Here is a 14,335-nt window from a genome sequence, read left to right on the forward strand (position 1 = left end):
TCCTAAAAGAATGTTGCCTACAACCAGGAAAGCACATCCTTGAGGTTCTGGTACAACACTTTTCCATTCATATAGAAATTAAAAAATTGCAGAACAGAGAATAACTATTGCCTTCTTGGAGGTTTACAGAAACATGTGACCAGATCTATCTGGACAGGTGCAAGAACAAAGGATTCTAGCACTGAGAAGTTTGCAAGAAGTTCACAGCCCCTCATCTTTGACTATAAAAGAAGCCCACATTCTAACTCAGGTAAAATAGTAATTCGTGGCGCTAGTCCACCATTTTCTCTGTCTGCTGGATTTTCAAATAAAGTCAGTATTCCTTGCCCAAACTCCTCATCTCCCAATTTATCAGCCTGTTGTGTAGCAAGCACTATGGGCTTGGACTAGGTAACAGTAAGCAAGCATGGATGAAGTTGATAGAGAGTTAGTGCTCATTTCCAGAGCAGCAAAGACTGCTACAGAAAGTACTACTTCCTCTGTTGCCAGAAGGGCTGGTGTCTCTTGAAGAGTGTGGATTCTTCTAAGCATCTGGGTTTGGATGATTAAAGAACATCCCTAATCTTGATAAATTGTCCCTTGGTCTTTGTTATTTTATACGCAGGTTTGATAACATCTTTTTATCTGGCAGCAGAGGGGCTTCTGAACCAGAATGGGTGGATGATTTTCTCTGGAAAATGGAGAAAGGTGATCTGGTTGGTTTCCTTTGATGTTTTTGAACAAGACAGATGATTATCCTGGGTCCAGTGATTCGCATGTGTGGGAGACCCTCCTTTGTAGTAGGGAGTTTCTTTCTTCCCAGGCCTTCCCTAAATGAAGTTTTATCTTACAGATCCATCTCTAATTTGAAATTCCTTGTGAATGACGTGAATAAACCTTTGGCTCTTGAACTGTATGATCCTCTTGGCTTCTTCAATATTGAAATGAATTCTTGAGTAAGATCTGTAGGAGGACAGTTTGCATTAATTATGATCACATCTGAAATTCTTGTCTTGACCGTTCACTAATCTAATTATTCTCATTTTTGTCGTCAACCTAAAACAGAAGGAAATGATAGAGTAGTTAGAAGGATTTGTCTGGGAGGTATTTAGATCAGATACGTGATTTTAAAATCACATCCTCTTTTTTTTTTTCTTTTTGTTTTTTTGCAGTAGTGTCCTTTCTTCCAACAGTATTATATATTCATATATAAAAAGATCATAGAATTGTTCTTATTGAAACAGAGTACAGAACCTTCTTCCATCTTGCCCCTGCTTTCCTTTCCTGTCTACACTCTTTCCCATCATGTGGGACTTTGGGAAGGGTCTATGTGAACCTCTAGAAGTAGAGTTTGAAAATGATAAGACTAGATTATCTATGTCGGCAATCAGGCTAGCTCTAAAATTAACATCATTGATTCCAAGGTCAGTCTCAGCCTTATCACGATCATGTCTCTCCAACATGACTGTTTCAAGATCTTTGGAATCTGAATTTTGGTGCAGATTATAATTACTGCTCCCGTCACAATGTTAGTTGCTCTTTCACTGTGTCATATGAGGTGTCCATTTCCTGAGTTGCCCTAGTAAAACTGTATCTTCCATAGAACCAAGCATAGAATGAGATACATTATATGTTTTTCAGTTTATAGATATTTGGCCCCCTACAGATCAAATGTTTTTTTTAAATGTCTGTTGCTTTATGGAATTCTCTTAACAAGCCCAAGAATTAAAAACACTACGCAGGACAAGGTCTACGAGGGCAGGAACCATGTCTGTCTTCCTCACCTTTGCAGTGCCAATGGCACGGAGCAGGTGCTCAATAAATACTCATTGAATGAATAACATTAATTAATTTCCATTAATCTACTAAATGTTCATTTTATCTTGTTTTTCTAATTTATATCACTCTATGCTTCTGTATTTTCAGCTGCAAAACAGTATCTGGCCCCTAGGGATTGTTGGAGAAATTAGATGCATTTAGTGCAAAGTAAGCACTTAGTTAATATTTGTCAATAAGAGAAGAATGCTGCCTTTTTAACATAAGCCAAGTGTTCGAATTCACTGAATTAGTCATTTGCTTTATTATCTTACTGAGGAAGGATTATTTTTTTTTTTAACCTGGAAATCAGACTGACCAACAAATAGTAATAAATCTGCCTTTTACATAACTCTTAGAATGTTATGAGGATTTCTGTTCAGATAACTTTCTTTGTTGAGTTTTGCAGAGATTATAAAACAAAGTATTTTACAATGGAAATAGCCATTTTGATTTAATTCACCAATAACTCAGAAGCAGCTGCAGGCAATCTTTCTCTTATGTTCCAAAAAGAAAAGAAAAAAAAAAAAAAAAAAAACTGGCCTAAAAAAAGAAGCAAGGAAGAATTTAACCCCAAAGGATAATGTTTTGGAAAGTTTCAATGGACTGAAACTTGGGGTTACAATAGAAATGTCTTACAAACCTAACTACAGCTTCCACTAGAGTGAAGAGCATAATGCATATTGTGGTACCAACTTAATTTACTCTGTAATTGTACCAGACGGCAAACAGGACTCAGACAAAGAGAACAGCAACGCCTTGTGAGATGAATAGCTGGTCAGAGAATATTGACGAAGGGTATTTGTCAGCAAAAAAAAAGCAGAAGTGGGGCTATATGGACATAGTTTTTCCCTCCATTCCTTGACAAGGTATTCATTTAAAAGGAATTCGCTATTCTCTCATGTAGTTTACTTGTCAGATGGTACAATTACAGTTATTTTGCAGAGTCAATTTTCTGTTATATAATCACACAGACTTGTGTCTAATGCAACAGAAAATTGCCCGGGTGGAATAACTTTCAGGTGTTGGTTTGACTCTTGGGGGTTTCCGTTTGCTTTTTGGTCCCAAAGTTTCCTTTCTGTTCAAATCCATCCCAGAGAAATCTGAGTCCCAACCCCACTCAGAAGAAGCACTACGTGTCGCTGTTAAGGGAATGAGTGTTCAAATCAGACACACCAGTGTTCACAGGGGTGAGATTCTGGTCCTACTGCCTAGCTGCCATTTATTTGTGAGTCTATCCAGTTGCCAACACATCTTATGAGACAAAGATGAGTTTAGTACTTACTGCCTTGATGGACAGTACCACCTCCAAACTGTTCTGGAAGCATCTTGGGAAGAAAAAGAGAAGATTGCATCCTACTGAGGATTTGAAGTGTAGTTCAAAGGGAAGTTTTTCAAAAGCTGAGCCCTGATTCAAATTGAGTTAGGATTACAGTACAGCAGTCCAGATGAATGAAAAAGAGTGAGGTGAGGGTTTTCAGACTAAGGATTCAAAGAATGTTAGGACATCAACCATCCATTTATACTTTCCATTGAAGGGGTGGTGGATCTTGTGGTTACATTTCTAGCATGAACATTCCAACCGTTTGGCCGGCAACATGCTTCCCGGAACAATAAAGCAAGGCTAATTCTACCCGGTGACAAACTTCTTGAAAAGAAGTATCATACTTCTACGTTGTCTGTGCCACGGAACCGACTGCATGGCCTGAGCTCAAGAAACAGCTGCTGATCAGTAGTCTCCCCACTCCATGCCTCCCTCACCCCACAACCCCTCTAGTCCCAGACAGAGGGTTAGAGCCTGGGCTCAGAAGATTCCGTGTTTCCAAGGTCACAATGGAGCTGTATCTGCTTGACATTTTAACAGTGTAGTCAAATTCAGTCTAAAAATCGAACCACTCCAGGTGTCTTTAACTGGGGAGAGAATGCCTGAGGCGTTGGGAAACATGCTTCAAGACTTACTGTCTTCCCTTCAGCCTACTGGAGTCGTTGGGCAAGGGAGCATTAGAGGTTGCAAATAGGAGCTGAGGTTTTCCTGCTCAGAAGCAGACCTTCCTGTGGATCTTGGGAATCTCAGCAACATGGAAGGCACTGCCCATGCAACTTCTTTGTGGAAGATTTCCTGCCATTGCACATTCTCCCTGGCAGTCATGTTCCAGACCGAGATGTGCTGTGAGCCGGATGGACTTGTTCTCCTCATTAGAATCTCAAACGTCCCAGAAGAAGAAAAGGACCATTGTATCTGGCACACCTTGGCACTACCTGGTCTCAGCTCAGTTCTGCCTATTTATTTCCCGTGCTTTCTTTTTCTCTGAAGCCCTTTGGTATTATTCCGGCTCTTAATAGCCTACATTCTGATGTTTTTCCCAAACAAAGCATCCTTGTGTCAGCTGTCAAATACTTATATTCGACTTTGCTTTTTTTGGACAAATAGAAGGAGAAATGTTTTAGTTCTCTTCATTACTCTAAAACAGCAATTAAGACACTGACCAGAACTCTCTTGCGCCCGATTGGAAACAAAGCCATCCCACTCAGCCTTCCCTAGAATTGAATTATGGAAGCTTGATGTCATTTTGGTTTCCATGCAGTACAACCCCTTAAGAGCAATTTCATCCTTTCTTAGGCCTGATAACCAGTCCGAGTGCCAATTCTCTGAGGTACCAGGGATCGAATCTTACAAGACCATAATTTCATTTTCCTTATCTGTATTATATCATTTCTTGCCACATAACATCTCTTAACATTGTTTGTATTGCCTTTATTATATCTGTGAATGAAGTTAATAAAACTTAGGCCATTTAAAATACATGGAAGATTTTAAAATCATTTTGGTAAAATAATTTTAGCATGCCTGGTGGAGCTGGCTTGCCTCTTCCAAATGATACTGCAATCACACCATTCCAACACCTCATAATAATTTTTTATATTTTTCTTACGAATTAAATTCTTTTGATCAATTTTGTTATCTACCTAATACCTTTCTGCTCAGTTTAAGACTATCAGTGACCAAGTTCTTTACATGTGTTTTGTACCAACCCCTTGTAATAGGCTTCAGAGTTGAAAGATCAGTCTCTTTTCTTATAGATAACCAATTTTCATTTTAATGGAAAAATAATAATTATTTTAGTTGTACTATTTCTTTAATGGAAATAGCAATCAATGACTCTGGAACTAGTCTAACCATCTTGGCTGCACTTTGAAATAACAGTCTTATTATTACAGGAAAGAACTGAATTTGTACTGTCATTTTAACTTAATCTAAAAAAACAGAAAAATGTTCTACAAATTATTGTCATGGAACTGAAGAAGGTTAAACTGCCTTGTAACTAGTTTCCAGGAAACCAAGATGCCCATCTCTTCCTCAGGCTTGCTCTTTACGTTTTGCTAAAATCCCTTGAGTCCCTTGGAAGAGGACAGGGCAGGATCCCCTAAATATGTGTGGGCTGCCTCTGTCATCTGCTACTGTATTAGCATCTCAGGAGCCAGCGAAGTGGTCTGGTGAGCTATGGCTAACTGTTTAATAAACTCTGCTGTAGTCATGGCTTCCCTGGTAGCTCAGTTGGTAAAGAATCCACTTGCAAAGCAGGCGACCCCAGTTTGATTCCTGGGGCAGGAAGATCTGCTAGAGAAGGGATAAGCTACCCACTCCAGTATTCTTGGCCTTCCCTCATGGCTCAGCTGGTAAAGAATCTACTTGCAATGCAGGTGACCTGGGTTCGATCCCTGGGTTGGGAAGATCCCCTGGAGAAGAGAAAGGCTACTCTCTCCAGTATTCTGACCTGGAGAATTCAATGGACTATACAGTCCATGGAAAGGACTACTCCAGACACCATGTGTGGGTGCTTCCCCCACACCAGGCAACTCTGCGACACCAGCAGCATGTCCTAGAATTTGATTCAATATGTGCTCCAGGCTTATTTGTGTCCGACTCTTTGCACCCCATGGACTACAGCCTGCCAGGCTCCTCTGTCTGTGGGGTTCTCCAGGCAAGAATACTGGAGTGGACTGCCATTTCCTCCTCCAGGAGATCTTCCCGACCCAGGGATCAAACCCACATCTCTTGTGTCTCCTGCATTTAACTCAATTCTGACACTATTTACCTGCAGGTAGCACCACATCTCACAGGTTAAGGGCTCAGTCCCACTTGGGATGCCAGTCACAAAGAGTAGGTCCCCAAATTAGCTGCAACTTCCATCTGACTTGGCTACAATTCAGAGGTTCCCACAATGTCCTCCTCAGGTTCTATTAAATTGCCAGAGTAGGTCACAGAACTCAGGGAAACAGAACTTATATTCACAGAACTTATATATCCACTCTAAAGGATAAAGTGGGCTTCCCTGGTGGCTCAGTAGTAAAGAATGCTCCTGCCAATGCAGGAGATGCAAGTTCGATCCCTGGGGCGGGAAAATCCCCTGGAGAAGGAAATGGCAACCCACTCCAGTATTCTTGCCTGGGAAATCCCATGGACAGGAAAGGGATCACAGAGTCGGACACGACTGAGCGACTAAACAACAACCAAAGGATAGAGTAAAGGATGCAGAAGAATAGCCAGATGAGCGGATTCACAGGGCAGTTCTGGGAGGGCCCTGAGGGCAGACTCCTCAGACCCGTGGACTTGGGCTGCATTACCTCCTGGTCCGTGGATGTGTTCATCAGCCTAGATACTCCCAGAACTCCACACCTTTGGGATTTTGTGGAGGTTCCATCACATACAGATTAATATGCTCTCTCTCTCCAGCCTCTCTCCCCTCTGGAGGACATGGGTAGGGCTAAAAATTCCAAGCCTCTCATCATGATTTGATCTTTTTGATGATTGCCCCCTGAGTCAGGAGTCTACCTAGAATAGCCTTTGCTGCTGCTAAGTCGCTTCAGTCGTGTCTGACTCTGTGCGACCCCATAGACGGCAGCCCACCAGGCTCCCCTGTCCCTGGGATTCTCCAGGCAAGAACACTGGAGTGGGTTGCCATTTCCTTCTCCCATGCATGAAAGTGAAAAGTGAAAGTGAAGTTGCTCAGTCGTGTCCGACTCTTAGTGACCCCATGGACTGTAGCCCACCAGGCTCCTCCATCCATGGGATTTTCCAGGCAAGAGTACTGGCTAAGTCACTTCAGTCATGCCCGACTCTGTGCGACCCCAAAGACGGCAGCCCACCAGGCTCCCCCGTCCCTGGGACTCTCCAGGCAAGAACACTGGAGTGGGTTGCCATTTCCTTCTCCAATGCATGAAAGTGAAAAGTGAAAGGGAAGTCGCTCAGTCATGTCTGACTCTTAGCGACCCCATGGACTGCAGCCTACCAGACTCCTCCATCCATGGGATTTTCCAGGCAAGAGTACTGGAGTGGGATGCCATTGCCTTCTCCGAAGAGTACTGGAGTAGGGTGCCATTGCCTTCTCTGAATAGCTTCAGTGGAACAAAAAACATTCCTATCACCCAGGAAATCCCCAGGGATTTAGGAGTTCAGTGTCAGGAACTGGTGTCAAGGACCAAACGTTAGAACAAAGGGTGATCCTGGTGCTCTTATCACTTAGGAAATTACAAGGGTTTTAAAACCTCTGTCCCAGGAATCGGGGCTGAAGCCAAACTAAAAAATATATTTTCTATGATAAGGCACAATATCTTCATCATGAAAAACAGAAGCTCAGGTCCTCTCAGAGAACTAAGCTGGAGTTAATATTGGTGTAAGCAGGGTTGCTGTGTACAGTTGTACATGTTCCGCACTGCACAACCAATTGAGTGGTGTTCCCTGGAGCTGTATGGATATCCTGTCATCCTTCAAGTGACATGGTATAGATGTTTCCATTTAGCCTTAGACTCACCATAAAAGGAACGCACATTTTGCTTTCTTAGCAGGGCTGCTGCTGCTGCTAAGTCGTTTCATTAGATGCCAACTCACTCATCGCCATTCCCTTTGTCACTGTGAAATTTGGCTGGCTGGCTCAGTCAACAACTTCTGTCTGCAGTGCTCATGTGAAGGAGAAGAGACTTTTATGTTATATTAATTTTTTCTCATAGTTTCAATGATACACTTCATACATCAGTTTTAAGCCAATGTGTCTCGAGAGTTATGAATTATAAGTAGATAAGGATGAGGTCTCTGAGTTCTCGAGAGGATGATCAGAATTCTTTGCAGGATGGGGAATTATGTGTCATTGCAAAGAGCTATAAAATAGCCTTTTATATTAGGGAGAAACAATTCTTAGCAACATAATCTGAAGAAAGCAAAGATTGACAAGATCTTCCCTGGGCTGATAGTCAGGTGACTTTCAGGCAGGTGGGATGTTCTCCTTCAGGGAACATATTGGGACCCTTACGGGAGGGGGAGTAAGGGGACAGTGGTTTCATTTTTCTAAACAACATGGAGCATGGATTATAAAAGAACACTCCACAAACTGCCATGCGTAGATTAACCTCTAGTCCGACTAGAGGTCATATGTGCAAATGTGTTGAGATTCTACCAGAAAATAGCAATAAAAGCAGACTTGCAATCAGACGGACCCTTGGCTCTACCATCTTCTAGCTCTGTGATCTTGAACAAATTATTTAACCTCTCTGAGCCTCAGTTTTATCATCATAAATTGGGGTTACTTACTACTCATGATCTCTTAGGAAAAAGCGTATGAAAAAATAATGCACACAAAAAGCAAGTTGCAGAAAACCCTCACTAGATTATTTAAATTTAAATTTAGACCATCTTTTGATTTCATAACTGTTACTCAAACTCTTCCCTTTTCTTAAAGAAATCAGAGATCCAGAATCTATTTGTGTGTATTTAAAAGTTTTAGTGTGAAATGCAAGTGACATTTGCCTGTATCCACTGTCAGAGAAACGTCAGCAGAGGCTTAGCTTACTACCAAACCAGTCACAAAAGACAAGTGAGAATGTCTGTGCCTCCAGGAAGTTCTCCTGGTCTTTGGAGGCAAAAGAGTCAATTTCCAGGACAGAGAATTTCCTGGGAGCCCCGGAGCAGAGAAAAATTACCAGGCAGAAGAACACATCAGAGTGCAGTTACTTCCATAGTCAAGGGTGCTACTTGCTTGCAGGACGCAGCTCTGGACAATTTTCCAAATCCAGATAAAAGAGAGAGATATCGAGCCAACTCAGGCTCTGTCTCTTTGACTCTCCACTCCCACCCATATTCAAAGACAGCCAAAAAATCTGGCCGTGTAGATAAAATACTCATTTTTAAGTTGAATATTTCATATTTTTATTTGGATGTTTTACAGCATGTATTTATGTACTTATGTATGCCCTACGTACCACCCCCGAGGGTTTGAGATGGCAACATCACAAAGACAGCCTTAGGTTATAATTTGCTCTAAAAACCCTCCAACACACGCCTTACAAAAACAGTGTTTGAAGAGGAGTTCTCGGCCTACATAAACATAACACCACTAATTTCGGTAGTAAATGAAATTAATAAACAACGTATTAGGCATAAAATCAAATCCACAAATGTATCTTAAAATGCCAGCATGTACACAATCATTTTAACCAGATGAGAACACTCATCATTATTATAAAATTAATCTGCAAACCCACTTGTATTTTTCTTCATATCTGACACTAAGACACAATTTAAAAAGCAAACTTCCTAAAGCTAATGTTATTCCCACACCACTCTGGTCAAATGTGACCAGAGTGAAAATTCAGTGGGTCCGTAAATGAAAAAAGAAAGAACATATTAGGGAATTCCCTGGTGGCCCAGTGGTTGAGACTCAGTGCTTTCAGGGCTGAGGCCCGGGTTCAATCCCTGGTAGGAGACCTGAGATCTCATAAGCTGAGTGGTGCAGCCAAAAAAAAAAAGAAAGAAAGAACACACATAATATCACACCAGGATAAAGGCTTCATTTCTTCACATCAATCACATAATACAGCCAAAAAAGGAACTCATCAAATAATAAATAGTGACCACAAGAGTGACAGCCACCATTGCTTTAAACACACAAAATATACTGGTACTGAACGAAAGCCTGCCCCTAGTTTGGGTTGGGTACTTCGCATCACTAGATCTTCATGGTCATCATTATATTTTATTAATAACAAATTAAAAATAAGGAAAGGGGTTAGTTTATAAATGGTGCAAGCATTCAGTTCCGGCCTGTAGTAGTCCAGCAGCACTCGGCAAAGGATGCATTTTCTCAGCCCAGTAGATAGAAACATTCCCCCAAGTGTGAAACTGCGCCCATGGCTGCCTCACCAAGATTCCATCAGGCTCCATCCAGGCTCACGTATTTGTAGCTGTCTTCAGAGCACACATCTCTCTACTCGCCAGACACAAGATGACCTCCTTCGGCTTCACCATAAGTCCATGAGAAAGTTAGTGTGCTTGCCTTACAGTGGAAGGAACAGGAGCCCAGAGACCTCAGACCACAAGTAGGACAACAGAGTCTTATCTGCTGGGTCCCAAAGGCCCTGCCTAGAACCTCCACACTGTCTACCCTGTCCCCAGACTCTTGTTGGTATTGTTATTGTTTAGTCACTTAGCTGTGTCCAACTCTTTTGCAACCCCATGGACTGTAGCCTGCCAGGCTCCTCTGTCCATGGGATTTCCCAGGCAAGAATACTGGAGTGGGTTGCCATTTCCTTCTCCACAGGATCTTCTCAACCCAGGGACGAATTCACGTCCCCTGCGTTGGCAGGAGGATTCTTTACCACCATGCCTCAAGGAAGCCCGTCCCCACATTCTTATCTCATGTTTAATTCTTACTCTTATTTCACATGACTTCTCATCCCCAGTACCAAGAGTATTAGTGAAATGAAGCTCACTGTCAGATTTCTATCATTTTCTTTAATTGTCTGTGAGTAAAATCAAAACACTAAAATTATGGGTTTGGGGACTTTTCCGGTGGTCCAGTGGCTAAGACTTTGCCTTCCAAGGCAGGGAGTGTGGGTTTGATCCCTGGCTGGGGAGCAAAGATCTCACATGCCTCATGGCCAACAAACCAAAACATAAAACAGAAGCAATATTGTAATAAATTAAATAAAGACTTTAAAAATGGTCCACATTAAAAAATCCTTTTAATAAATTAAAAAAATAAAATTATGGGCTTACAGTTCAAGGCCCTGGCACATAGACCCTGGGGTATGGCCACACCTGAAGGTCAATACAGTCAACGACAAAGGAGGATAATCTGATGACCGCCATGCTGACTCTTGGTGACCGAAGTACAAACTTCTTTCTCACTCACAGCATGGGTCTCAGTTAGCTGCCCAGAGAGACTGTCAGTTGGTTGAGAACTAGGACAGAACCTTACACAGTAATTCTCCTCATGGAGGTTAAAACATGCAGCATAGTCCTGTGCTTTGATATAGTGAGTGTATATTTTTATCTGATGTGTTCAGTAAATATAACTTGCTTGCATCAAGATGGTGAGTTCGGGTTCCCAGCCTGCCTCTCCACCCCGTGCTGCTCCAGCCCTCAGAAAATGCTGAGCAGATGACAACAGATATAAGCCTCACGGGTACTTGAACTTAACCTCCATGACACTTTGGAAGCTCACAGTCATCACTGAAAACCCAGCCTTTTTAATAACCACAAAGAACAGCTCAGTGCTAAACCACCTCCTAATCTTACTGTTGTCTCTCTAAATTCCTCCGTATTAATCTAGTCAATCATTCAGCAAAACCTTAAGGATCTAATTCGGGGCAGGAGGAAAGAGAGATGAAAGATGACTGTGCCCACCTTCAGGGATCACACCATCCAGTGGAGAAAAGGTGAGAAAAACATCCATTGCGATCCAATGAGGTTTGGAGAGGTGCCTAAGGGCCACTGTGAGGGGGTGCCTTCCTGAAAAAGTCAGTGTGGACCCTCCCCAGTCCTCTACCTGGTCAAGCTGAGTCGGGCCAAGCATCCTTCTCCTCCCCTTTCCATCCTGCATGTTCTTAGCAAAACCAAGGGGAGAAGGGCCCCCACACTTAGAGCATCTGCATTCCCGTCTGCCCCCTCACCCTTAGCTCTTGGCTCAGCCCTGTCAATGACAGAGGCTAGCCACCAGACACAAATCCCTGAACGTCTCACATCCTGGAAATGCATTTATCACAGTGCATACTCTCTTCCTGGGTGCCTGCATGGAGCTTTGGGCTGGCACCCTCTCCTGCCTCCTCAGGGCACTGGTTGCCTTAACAACACCTCATCCAGTTTCCCCAGCCAGAAACCAGCCCGTCAAGATCCTCACTTGCACAGCCTCCCATTGAATCAATTACAGTGTTTGGCTACATAAGTCTCTTTCAAAAGATTTCTCCTGAATTACCTCTCAAAAATGCCCATTCATCTCCAAAGCAATAATAAGGTGAGCAATGGAAGTTGGGTCACATGACTCCTTTTGCTTTTCCATGGGCATTCAAGGCCTTTCATCATTTCCCTCCTATTTACTTCCCAGGATTCAAGTATTCCAAGGCGGACCACTTTCATTCACAGCTTTTTCGTCATGTGATCCAGACTTCTTTCTCACCAAATGCTAAGTTCCAGAAACCCGGAAACTACTTCCTTGGACATGTCATGCTTTTTCACATCCTTGAGGTTTTCTTAAAGTTTGCGTCTGAATTACCCTAGACCCCTTCTTTTCCTTCACTGTCATGTCCCCATGGTCACTCTGTCTAGCTACTTCTATCTCTTCAATGGCTGTTTAACATGGCATTTCTATATCCGACTAAGTCTTGTTTGACGGAAAATTGCTCCTGCTCCTCCAGGAACTCTTCCCTGGGACCTTTCCTCCAAAGGCTGCCTCAGGTGCTTCTTCCCATCCTTGTTTCACAAGGGATAATCTGGCCTCGTTTTCTGGCCTGGTTTTCTTGCTTCTATGTGGGTGATGGGCCCCTTGGGGTTAATGGTGACCTTGCTTCTCTGTAATCTCAGTGGCTACTATGATGGCCAGGACATAGCAAATACTCAAATTGTTGCAGAATGGATGAGTATGGTAGAATTAGGAGAAAAATTAGAATGAAATGGGCTATTTGGTCCTTCTTTCTGTCCACGGCTGTCTAAGTTTTGGGTTCTTAGTGCCTGTTCTCATGTAAAAAGGATAAATGGCCAATATTTGGCCCCGTTTCAGCCAACCCCTCCCTGACCATTGAAATACTATTCATCTCAAAGATACGAATCGGGGGAGGGAGACTAACTGTAGATGGTGGAGAGAAATTGACATGGTTTCATGGTTTTGTTATGAAAAAGCTGGTTTAAATAGCTAAGACACACACTTCCCTGGTGGTCCAATGGCCAGGACGCCTCACTCCCAGGGCTGGGGACCAGTGTTCGATCCCTAGTCAGGGAGATGGATCCCACGTGCAGCAACTAAGAGTCCACATGGCACAGGGAAGATTGGGGATCCTAGAGCGCTGCAGCTGAGACCTGGCACAACCAAACAAATAAATAAATTGGATTCCTTCTTTCTCTTGTCTTCGATCAGCCAGCCCAGCCTTTGAAGCTGAGGGTAAGAGGTGAGCCAGGGGCTGCTACGAACGAGGGGGCTGGGCAGTTGGTTCCACTCATATGGGCTCATGCGTGCTATTACATATGGTGATGTTGCCTGCTTCCCATTCTAGGAGCAAAGATTTTTTTTCAAGCATTTGTCTTTCTCTATGGATTTTTCTTTGAGAATCTTGAAAAGACAATACAAAGCTGCTGTTAAACTGTGGGAACATGTAGATCATCCAGGACAAATATGTGCCACTTCCTTCCTGCCATTTTCTCCCCCTTCCAAAGAATAGCAGTGTTTTTCACTGGTGTTTTTGAACATGATCAGAAGGGCTACCCTGTAGCACCATTGATGGAGGCCTCCCAGCCGAAAGCTTATAGCCACCGCCATTCTTACAAGCCATATCCTGCCATTGATTTTTACATAGAACTCCCCATTGATTGCAATAGGGAGTTTTTCCCCTAGATCGATGGCAGGATATAGCTAGTGACATTAAGCATAGATAAAAGATCCTGGCGTTAACTGTCAACAGAACGAAAATTTAGATGTAAACTCATTTAACAAAAATTGACTTTCAAAGGTTCATCAGAAAAGAAGGCATTTCAAAATGCCTCCCCTCCACCCCTTAAGTTCAATGTAAATAAGATTTCTTATTCCCAAACCATGATTTCCTTAGATATGTCTTTTTACTTTTTATGTTTATCTAAATCCAATTTTCATTAGTACTTCCAATGGCTTTAAAGATTTTTTTTTAAAGAAATGTGGATTTTGCCCTCAAATAGCACTAATATCTAGAGGGGTAGAGAGATGGGTGCAGGTATAACTCTAGCACAAAGAGGGAGGGAAAAAGAAAGCAAACAAAGAAGGGACAGGGTGTTTCAAACTCTGGAATGTTAAGAAAGATGTGTGTGGAGTATTTATATGGGTTCTCAAGTACTAGAAGGAAAAAATCAAAGACTTAACCATCCAAATTTTTCATTTCATATGATGCACACATTTATCAATCCTAATAGAATACCAATAGGTATACCTATATTCCCAGCCAAAAAAGGGAAATTACCGGTAGGCACAATGGGAAGGAAAGCTATGACAAACCTAGACAGCATATTAAAAAGTAGAGACATCGCTTT

The sequence above is a fragment of the Bos indicus x Bos taurus genome, chromosome 13 (genome assembly GCF_003369695.1).
Source record: "Bos indicus x Bos taurus breed Angus x Brahman F1 hybrid chromosome 13, Bos_hybrid_MaternalHap_v2.0, whole genome shotgun sequence".
Taxonomy (NCBI): domain Eukaryota; kingdom Metazoa; phylum Chordata; class Mammalia; order Artiodactyla; family Bovidae; genus Bos; species Bos indicus x Bos taurus.